The following is a 10,969-nucleotide window of genomic DNA, read 5'->3' as shown; positions in this document are numbered from 1 at the left end:
AGCCTACAGCTTGGTGCATTGGCCGGGAATTGCCCCACCCCAAGGGGGCCGGGAAGAGCCAGGCTCGACCAGGTGAACAGCTCGGACCGGAGTTTGCAGGCTTCAGCGCGCACCCTACTGATTCGTGGGGGAAACCGGCCACACCGCTCCTGAGTAGGGACCTCGGTCGAGGGAGGAAAGAGGACTGGCCAGGAGGGAATCCGCAGCGGAAAACGGTAAGCCCAAGGGACAGGGCGTGGGCCCCAAGGAAAAGGAGGGCGAGGTCTGATCAAGCCTCACCTGGTTGTGCAGAGGGCCGCCAGTAAGGTTGGGTACAAGGGAAACAGAGGGGAGAACTGGCCGATTGCAGTAGTTTGCCGCCAGTAAGGTTGGGTAAAAGGGAAACAGAGGGGAAGTTGTATTGGTGTGTTTTGTGTGTTGCATGTTGAAATTATAATGGTGTGATTTGTATGTTATATGTTGCATGTCAGATACTCCAGTGACTGAATTGTTGTCAAGTGTGGGTCGGGGCCTAGCGTTCCCCTTGGCCGAGCGATTGCAGGGTTGTGCGTTTTCTGCCAGGGCGACCTCGTGCAGACCACAATCTGTATCGTGTGAACTGTGAAAGAATTTACAGCCCAGTCAGGTGCGGAGTATCTGAAAAAAAAAAAAAAATGGGGTCTGGGGCAAGCCAATGTAGTCCTCTGGAATGTTTTTTAAAGAACTGGAAAGCGGCCACAAAGCATGATGATTGGGGAATCAGATTGCGAAAACAGAGAATGAGGACATTATGTGAAGTTGACTGGCCCGCACAAACTAATTGGCCGTCAGGAGGAAGCTTTGATTTGCAACTAATCAGCCCATTATACCAGAACATATTGAATGTCCACCCCGACCAAATCCCTTACATTTCTACTTGGAAAACCAATGTAGAAAAGAATCCACCGTGGTTGAAAGCCTGCCAAGGCGACGCCCCACGAAATACAATTTGTACAGTTCGACCGGCAGGGAAGGCAGAAAAGCCCCCGGTGATACCAGACCCAGAAGATGAGGAGGGGGGAATCATCAAACCGCCACCACCCTATGCTCCACCAACTGCCCCTCTAGCAATTCCCCCAGGCCCAGGTCCCCAAGCACCGGGAGGAGCTAGCCCCCAGCCTGAACCCCCCAAGGCTGATGAATCAGAAGAGGAAGAAGAGGATGATGAGGAATTTGTAAAGGGATTGGTTGAGTTAGCAAAGAAGGGAAGAGAGTGGACTCAGTATCAGTCTTTGAGATTGCAACAGTATGTACAACCCTATGCGGAAAAAGTGGATGTTAGCCCCCACGTGTTGGCTGCAGCAGGATGCTCCTCAACACAAGGGAAGAAATGGCAGAAGGAATGGATAGAAGCAGCAACCAGGGCAGCCTTCCATAAGTCCCATGAGGCACAGAAAAAGGGTGGGGTCGGAGTAATGCCCCTCCGAAGGGTTTATGACCCACCGGGACCTCCAGGGCCTGGTGGGGCGGAGGCACCACGGACCTACACGGTCCAGCATATACCCTTTTCAAGTGCAGATGTTTGTAATTGGAGAAATCAAAATCCTTCCTTTGAGGAGAATCCAGCTAAAATTATAAAATTGTTTGAAGGGATTTTTAAAACCTATAATCCCACTTTTGATGATGTGCAGTATTTGATGGATGCGCTGCTAACCACAGAAGAAACTAGGCGAATCCATGTTGAAGCTCGAGTACACATGAGAGCACAGGGAACACCGGATCCAGACATTATAACAGGATACCCTGATAGTACCCCGAATTGGAATTATCAGACTGCTGATGGCCAGAAAACCCTCACTACCTACCGCCAGAACGTATTAAATGGTATGAGAAGGGCAGCCAGGAAACCCACCAACTTTGTGAAGGTCAGAGAGGTAGTGCAGGGGAATGAAGAGGCCCCAGGGGCTTACCTGGAACGCCTGAAGGAAGCCTACCGTCAGTATACTCCTGTAGACCCAGATGAGGCTGCCAACGCCCTTATTGTAAAGGCTGCTTTTGTAGCTCAGGCAGCGCCCGATGTCCGCCGAAAAATTCAAAAACACGAGGGGTTCATGGGCCACACCCTTGAGTGGATGTTAGAACTGGCTCAAACCACTTACAATCAGAGGGAAGAAGAGGAACAAAAGAAAAAGGAGAAGTATCAAGCAAAGAAGTTGATGGCATTACAGGCCACCGCACCCATCCCTCAGAAAAGAGGAAGTGCCCGGGGAGGAGGGCAAGGCCGCCTGGGGAGGAATCAGTGCGCCATCTGCCGGCAGGAAGGGCACTGGAAAGGAGAATGCCCACAGGCCCACTTAGGAGGGAAAGGACGAGGAGAACGAGCCCCAGGCCCAACCCCCAGGGGACCTGGACAGGAACTGAGACCTTGGTCATCGACAAATGCCAGCAGGGGTAGAGGACGTGGACAGGGACCTCCCTGGTACCCCTCAGCCCAAAGGCAGCCCGGCATGATGAGCCTGAGAGAGGAGGAAGAATACTAGGACAGACCGGGCCCAGCTGCTTTAGGTTCCCGTGAGCCCATGGTCAAAATACAAACAGGGAACCAAACTATCCCCTTTATGGTTGACACAGGAGCCGCCCACTCTGTTTTGCCAGTACCAGTGTCCAAGCCCACCAAGCAAACAATTAACATAATAGGAGCTACAGGCAAATCACAAAGAGCCCCATTCCTGCAATCTGTTGTCTGTCGCCTGGGTGGCCAAGTAGTCCAACACAAGTTTTTATATATACCAGAGTGTCCCATCCCATTATTGGGCCGAGACCTGCTATCAAAATTGCAAGCCCAGATTTCCTTTCAACCGACAGGAGAAGTGACAATGACTACAGGGCAAACAGGAGAGCTTTCCTTAGAAGTACCCTTAAGGGAACACTGGCGCTTAATGATGGTAAAAGAAGAGGAGGGGATTATTCCAGAAGACCTCCTGCAAAAAGTAAACCCTGGTGTATGGGCAGAAGGCAACCCGCCCGGAATGGCAAAGAACATCCCACCTATAATAGTCAAGCCCAAACCATTCGCCAACCCTGTGGCTGTGAACCAGTACCCTATCCCCCGGCGAGCTGCAGAAGGAGTATGGGTACATTTGGAACGGTTACTTCGCCATGGCATCCTGAGGCAGTGTCAATCTCAGTGGAACACCCCACTCTTGCCGGTGAAGAAGGAAGATAACTCGTATCGTCCGGTCCAAGACCTCCGATTGGTCAACCAAGCCGTGGAAACCCTCCACCCCAATGTGCCCAATCCTTACACACTGTTGAGTTTAATACCTCCTACTGCCTGCTATTTCACGGTACTGGACTTGAAGGATGCATTCTTCTGCTGCCGTCTGGCAGAGGAAAGTCAGCCCCTGTTTGCATTTCAATGGATGGATCCAGGAACAGGCACCAAGGTGCAATATACGTGGACGAGGCTTCCACAAGGTTTCAAGAATTCTCCAACCCTTCTTGGGGTAGCATTGGCCTCGGACCTGTCTAGCTTCCCCACCAGCCCACACAGGGTCTTGTTACAGTACGTGGATGACCTTCTTTTGGCCTGCTCAGACGAGGACACGTGTATGAAAGCCACCAAGGATTTGTTGAATCACTTGGCTGAAGCAGGATACCGGGTATCTAAGAAGAAGGCCCAAATATGCCTACCCACTGTAAAATACCTTGGATTTGATATATCCCATCAGCAACGGACCCTTAGAGAAGAAAGGAAGCAAGCCATTATCCAGATTCCAGAGCCAAAGAATCGCAGAGAACTTCGTGGTTTCTTGGGCTCGGCAGGATTCTGTAGAATATGGATCCCTGACTTCAGCACAATTGCCAAGCCTCTGCACGAGTCAACCAGAGGAACTGAAAAGGACCCCTTTGTGTGGGGAGAGGAGCAACGGCAGGCCTTCAAGGATCTGAAAAGGGCATTGCAGCAAGCACCAGCGCTGGGTATCCCAAATCCTGAGAAGCCTTTCTCCCTGTTTGTGGATGAAGACCAGGGAACAGCAAAGGGAGTGCTATGCCAAAAATTGGGAAGCTGGCAGCAGCCCGTGGCATACCTATCTGAGCGCCTGTCGCCTACAGAACAAGGCTTACCGCCGTGCATGAGAGCAGTTGTGGCAGTAGCCACCCTACTGAACAAAGCAGACAAATTTACTTTTGGCCAAGACACTGTTTGTGTGACTCCGCATGCAGTCCCAGCACTGCTTGACATGAAGGGTACCTATTTCCTCTCCCAAGCGAAGATGAGGAAGTGTCAGATGTTATTGTTGCACCCACGTTTGAAGTTCCAGGTCACCACCGCCCTCAACCCAGCTACCCTGTTGCCGGTAGGAGAAGGTGAGGAGCAGACGCACGACTGCATTGAAGTAATGGACGAAGTATATTCCAGCAGGCCTGATCTCAAAGACAAAGCAGACCCCCACTGGCTTTCATGGTTTGTGGATGGAAGCAGCTTTGTCGAGGCTGGGCAGCGAAAAGCAGGCTATGCAGTGGTAGCCCTGGACGACCAGGTGGTCGAAGCAAAGTCACTCCCGCCTGGAACATCGGCCCAGCTGGCAGAACTAACTGCGCTTACCAGAGCCCTGAGCCTGGCAAAGGGACAGAAGATAAACATCTATGCTGATTCTAAGTATGCATTCCTGACCTTACACGCCCACGGAGCCTTATGGAAAGAGAGAGGTTTGCTTACCTCCAGAGGAAACCAGGTGGCCCACCCACAAGCTTTGTTGAACCTTCTGGATGCTGTATGGGAGCCTGAAGCGGTAGCGGTTATCCATTGTTATGGACACACAACTGGACCAGGGGAAGTGGCCAGAGGAAATCGATTGGCAGACAAAGTGGCCAAGGAAGCAGCTCGGGAACTAGCCCCCATCCCGGTTATCGGAGCACTAGTCCCAGAAGAGATTTTGAGCACCGCTGACAAGCCAGCTTATACCAAGCAGGAAAAGGACACTGCAGACGCCCAGGAACTGACATTGACCAAAGAAGGATGGTACCTTACCCCTGATGACAGGATATGGATTCCAGAGTCTCTTTCGCGGCAAATAATTCAGAGGTACCATGATTCAACCCACATAGGACCCGATGCTACAACCAAGCAGCTGGAAAAATGCTTCTATATAGCCCACCTCTACCAACTGGCAGCCCAGATTTCCAGGAAATGCCTGCTGTGTCAGAAGAATAATCCCAGAGCCGGACCACTGGCTCCCCCAGGGATTCAGCACAGTGGAACGGCACCTATGGAAGATCTTGTCGTGGACTTTACTGAATTACCCCGTTGTGGACTGCACCGCTACCTGCTGGTAGCAGTGTGCACCTACACCGGATGGGTCGAAGCATGGCCCACAAACACTGAAAAGGCATTTGAAGTAACCAGGTGCCTGCTTAGGGAAATCATCCCTCGCTATGGATTGCCAAGGTCCATAGGATCTGATAATGGACCAGCATTTGTTCATGCAATCCTACAGGGGCTGGCAAAAGCGCTCCAGATCAACTGGAAGCTGCATACTGCTTATAGACCCCAGAGTTCTGGAAAAGTAGAGAGAATGAACAGAACTCTAAAGAATCAGCTGTCCAAGCTGACACAGGAAACCGGGTCTAATTGGGTGGCCATGTTGCCCTTGGCATTACTCAGGGTCCGCAGTCTTCCGTCAAAACGGACCCACTTGTCACCTTTTGAAGTTCTGTTTGGGAGACCAGTCCCATATGTTAGAATGTTACATCCGTATGTTAGCCAAGATGTGCAACTGAATAATTATGTACAGTCACTCTCCCGAGTTCTTTCTTATCTCAACAGGTGGACCCAGGCTCGCACCCCATGTGTGTTGACTGAACCGTTCCATCAGTTCGAGCCAGGTGATGAAGTGTGGGTGAAAGACTGGCAGCGAGCCCCCCTACAGCCCTGCTGGAGGGGACCATACACCGTGCTACTCTCTACTCCTACTGCTGTGAAGGTTGCCGGCATCACCCCGTGGGTCCACCATACTCGAGTGAAGAAAGCCATCTCGGATTGGACAGTAACACCAGATCCAGAGAACTCCCTTCGGCTGACCATCTCCAGACGCCTGGCAGACGACCGCTCTGCTGATATCACACCGGAAGCTGATATCTCAACGCACAGCTGAAGAATTGGATGGGAGGGGCGCCCGCGGGCAGCGTCCCCAACTCCGTGCCAGGACTAACCCAGGAAGCTCACCAGGACATTTAATATTTCCATAGGGACTTTCTCTTTTCTTTTTGTTATCTGCTTTATGTCCCACAGCCCTGACCCCACTGAGCCATACCGCATTTATTGGCCTGATGGACTCTGCTACGACTGGTTCGTCTTACCGGTGGTAAGAGATGGTGTGCTCTATGGCTATTGGAAACTGGGATTTGATGAGATTGCCGTCTTAAAACACCCCACTGCCCCGTTGTGGCTCCTCTCCCACACCACTGTCCGGCATGCGTGGATAGTGCTCATACGGGAAGTTGCAGAGACGCTCGAACTCTATCGAGTTCTGGACCGCTTTTGCTGTTGTGGGAGGGTAGTCAACTGTTATATGGGAGGTAGAGCACTGTACCAACCTCATTTGATAGACCAGGTCCTACTCTTAATGCAGGCGATAGATGGGACGGAACGGGGTGGGAGCCTTAACCAGGTGTGCATTGAAATTGCTAAACAAGTGGTTCAATCCACCCATCAGGGTTAGCAGAAAAGTTGACCCACGTAGTGGGAGCATCAGCTCACCAGTGGACTCTCATCCTTGAGGCTCAACAGATAGTCGGGCACAAATATCAGTGAGCTCTTCAACAATGAGCGCACCCCCTGAATATTGGTGGGAGGAACCATGGAAGGATTGGGGTTGGTGGATAGGGGTTATCTCAACCGCTCTTGTCATATGGATGTGTGTTTTCTTTTGCTGGCATGAGCGTCACCGATTTTGTGGGAGGGAACAACCAGCCCCCATCCCCTTGACCCTTCTGGTACTAGCCCTACTTGGGTTGGGTCTGGGAGATGACTCACATATACGGAAAACCGGCCGGTCAGAGCCCTATTATCAGATTTGGAGTAATAATACCTATGTTAGAGATATAGATCGTTTCTCTTCTATGCTTAATCTTTCTGAATGCTGGGTTTGTATGCATATCCCTCCACAATTTAAGAAGCCTGGCATACTACTGCATAGTATTCCAATAAATGAGTCATTTAGAATTAGTAATCTTATGTCAGATGGTCGCACCTATTCACCCCCAGTGTTTCTGTCACTCATGGAACAGGCACCTCGTTGTCTCCGTTTCAATCATAACAGCAGCAATTTTTTAGGTCACTATCCATATTGCAATTGGACTTATGAGTATATTAACGGATCCTCCTGCTTCCAAAAAGGTACTTCCATTTATGATGCTATGTGTGTCGATTTTTATACTTGGTTTACCTGGATGACGGCGCGCAGCAGATCTAACTGCCTGCTCCAGTCTGATTTGTGGTTGCTCTGCGGCACAAGAGCCTACAAAGAAATCCCCTCTGCCTTTTCTGGAACCTGTACTTTAGGAGTAGTCGTACCCCTGGTGTATAAGATGGATAAGCTCCCAACAGTCCGTCTGCGTAACAAAAGGGACGCGAAATCACCTATTAACCATTATTCCTGGCTCCCTGATGGCAGTTGGCTCAGGAATGTTATAGTATTATTAGCAGGACCTCTATTAATCCTTTTGCTTCTTTGCCTCTGTATCCCCTGCTTATTGCAATGCTTGCAGCAAATGATGCAAAGACTCCTGTCACGGAAGCTAGGACCCACAGTCATCGCTGTGATGAGGGAGTATAGGCCCATACCCCAGAACGAACCTAAGTATTAGGTTGTTCAGAAGAAGAGGAGGGAGTGAAGGGAGAGGGGAACGGTTAATCATTAATATTATCTACACATAGTAAATTCCGGCACTCTGCTAGGATGGTTACACAAGCTCAAACCCAAAAATGCAGTTATTTGCAAAGTCTAAATCAGACAGGTCAGGAGGCCGTTTCCTGTCTAACCAGCTATCTGAAACTGCTGATGTTAGTTACAGGTCAGAAGGTCGTTTCCTGCCTAGCCAAAAACTGCTGTCAACTAAAAACCACTAGCAAGATGTTTCCTGCTTTGCTTCTGCTTTAAGTAATGCAAGATAAGAAGAGATACGAAGGGAATGCTTAGCTAGCAAAAGAATACACGTGTACAAGGAGGTGGGAGGGGGTGCTTACTGAGCAGAGAAAATGCTTAACCAGCAGAAGAAGTGCTTAGCTAGCAGCCTTAGCCAGCAAATATAGATGTGCCATATAAGGAATAAGTTGGAAACTTGCCAGCTGATTGGGGAAGTATTGGGGGGAGGTCTGGGAGGTGGGTAAATACTCTAAAGTATAAGAAGGCTTGCAGATGCGTATTGCTGGACAGTCAGATTTCAGAAACTATATTCTGCTGACTGTCTCTGTGCACAGATTTGCAATAAAACTCTTTTCTCCAAAGAAGAAACTTTCCTGGAATTTTTTTATTCTCTTCTCGGTCCTGGGGACGCGGGTAAGCAATTCTCTGGCAAAGTAAAGGGCATAAGCCTACAGCGTATAGAAGTTTGATTAATAATAATAGTAATAATCGGGTTGGTTAAAGTGTTGTAAAAGGGGTAAGACTTTTTAACGCATATTTGGCACTTGATTAAATGCGGCATGTCATTCTAATTCACTTTAGTTATTAGTGTCAAGTCACTAAGATTACTTGCCCTCCAGTTTTTTGATATATGCCGCCCAGGAAATATTTATTGATAGACAATTGTATACATTTAAATAATTATGTAAGTATTATTAATAACAATAACTAATTAGTGCACATGCCTCCGGCTGCAGCTGGTCTGTCAAGTTGCAGCCAAGATTTGCAGCTGAGATCTCCCCTATCTACAAAATAAGCCAATGCTCACTTGCATATGCATTCATATCTCAAAATGAATGTTCCTGTTGTGTAAGAGTGATGCTTAAAAAAAACAAATTACCTGGCTTGCTATCAGTCAACAGAACTGGTTGGGCTGGTTTCAAATCAGGCATTTTTTAAAGGGCTGTCCATAGGTGAGGCAGACCCGGGTGCAAGCAGGTTTAGGAGACCAGATGTCTGCCCAGATAGCCACTGCTCCATTCCTGCTTCCAAATCCTGGGTTGTCATTTGGTGAGGGTGTGAGAGACTAGCAGAATGAACTCTTACTTTAATCCTCTTCCTCCCCCAAGAGAACACTGATGAAAGCAGTGATCTGAAGTCTTATTATCCTCAGAAACTGAAATATTTAGGAAGTTAAAGGGGTTCTTAGACAATATCAGGGCATGACTCGTACAAATCTTTTAGGAATAAGTACTGGAAATCCTTTTAAAAATAAACTACTGCACAGTGCTAGGGCTTGCCAATCAGAAGGTCGTGGTTTGAATCCCCGTGATGGGGTGAGCCCCCGTTGTTTGGTCCCTGCTCCTGCCAACCTAGCAGTTCAAAAGCACGAAGTAGAAGTAGATAATTAGGTACTGCTCTGGAGGGAAGGTAATCAGTGTTTCCGTGCATTGCTATGGTTCACCAGAAACAGCTTAGTCATGCTGGCCACATGACTATGCTGGCCACGGAAACTGTACGCCAGCTCCCTTGGCCAATAAAGCGAGATGAGCGCCGCAACCCCAGAGTCATCCATGACTGGACCTAATGGTCAGGGGTCCCTTTACTTTTATGTTGACTTTGTGGAACAAGCTATCAAAGGTGCAGCAGCCCTGTCCTCTTTTGCATCTGTTCACCCTAATGGCATTGGGGGGAGTTCTGTAGTTCTGTGGGAGAGCACATGTGTCGTATACAGAAGTCCCTGGTATTTCCAGGTAGGGCTTGAAACAACCCTTTTGTAAAACCCAGGAGAGCTGCTCCCTGCCAAACTCCAAACTCTACACTGGCACTCTTAAAAGTGGCTTAAACATATCCACTGTAGATTTACCTTCCAATAATGATCCAACTTGCCGCTGCTGCTTTTTAAAATAAACAGTTGGTCTATGAGCTGGATGGCTGTATTAAATTCAGTTGTATGATTTAACATACTATTGTCAGTTTGGTCATTCTGGCAGGGGGCTCACTCATCCCATACATTAACGGATGTGGTTTTCGCCAGAGAATCCTGGGTACTGAGGTTTACCCCTCACAGAGCTACAATTCTGAGCACGCTTAATGAACTACAGTTCCTGGGATTCAGGAATTGGGGGGGGGGGGCGTGTCATGTGGTTTAAATATATGGTGTGGATGTGGAGAGAGCAGCTAGGACAAAATAATGGTAAAGGTGATTTCTGGCATGGGCAATTCACCTGTAAGAGGGCAGGGGGTCTAAGATCAGCTCTCTCCATTTTTACAGTCTGAATTGAGAGAACAGAGCCAAGAGTTTGGATGGGAGGCAGCTTTGGAGCTGGCTGCCGCAGCTGCTCTCTCTAGGAATCTGATGCAGAGGTCAGCAGATTTGCTGACTGCTGTCGGACAGCTGTATTTCTTTCTTCCAATAGGTTCTACTTGTATATTTGTAAATAAAGCGGACATCAAGTACGTCTTCAGTGGGCTCTCATCTAAAGGAAACTTTGGCACTGCTCCTTGAGCTCCTCATAGCTTAGGGAAGTGTGGTGAGTGAACAACAATATACTACGGTGGTACCTCGGGTTACATACGTTTCAGGTTACAGACTCCGCTAACCCAGAAATAGTGCTTCAGGTTAAGAACTTTGCTTCAGGATGAGAACAGAAATCGTGCTCCGGCGGCGCAGCAGCAGCAGGAGGCCCCATTAGCTAAAGTGGTGCTTCAGGTTAAGAACAGTTTCAGGTTAAGTACGGACCTCTGGAATGAATTAAGTACTTAACCCGAGGTACCACTGTACAGTATTTCTCTCTCTCTTCTTTTCCTGCTCTATCTCACTTGAAGAGGTGTGTTCTTTCTCACTTGGCAAACTGAAAGCTGTAGCAAAATTTAACAGG

Source organism: Podarcis tiliguerta (assembly GCF_965153285.1).
Source record: "Podarcis tiliguerta genome assembly, chromosome: 10".
In the NCBI taxonomy this organism is placed as follows: Eukaryota; Metazoa; Chordata; class Lepidosauria; order Squamata; family Lacertidae; genus Podarcis; species Podarcis tiliguerta.
This window is presented reverse-complemented; position numbering follows the sequence as displayed.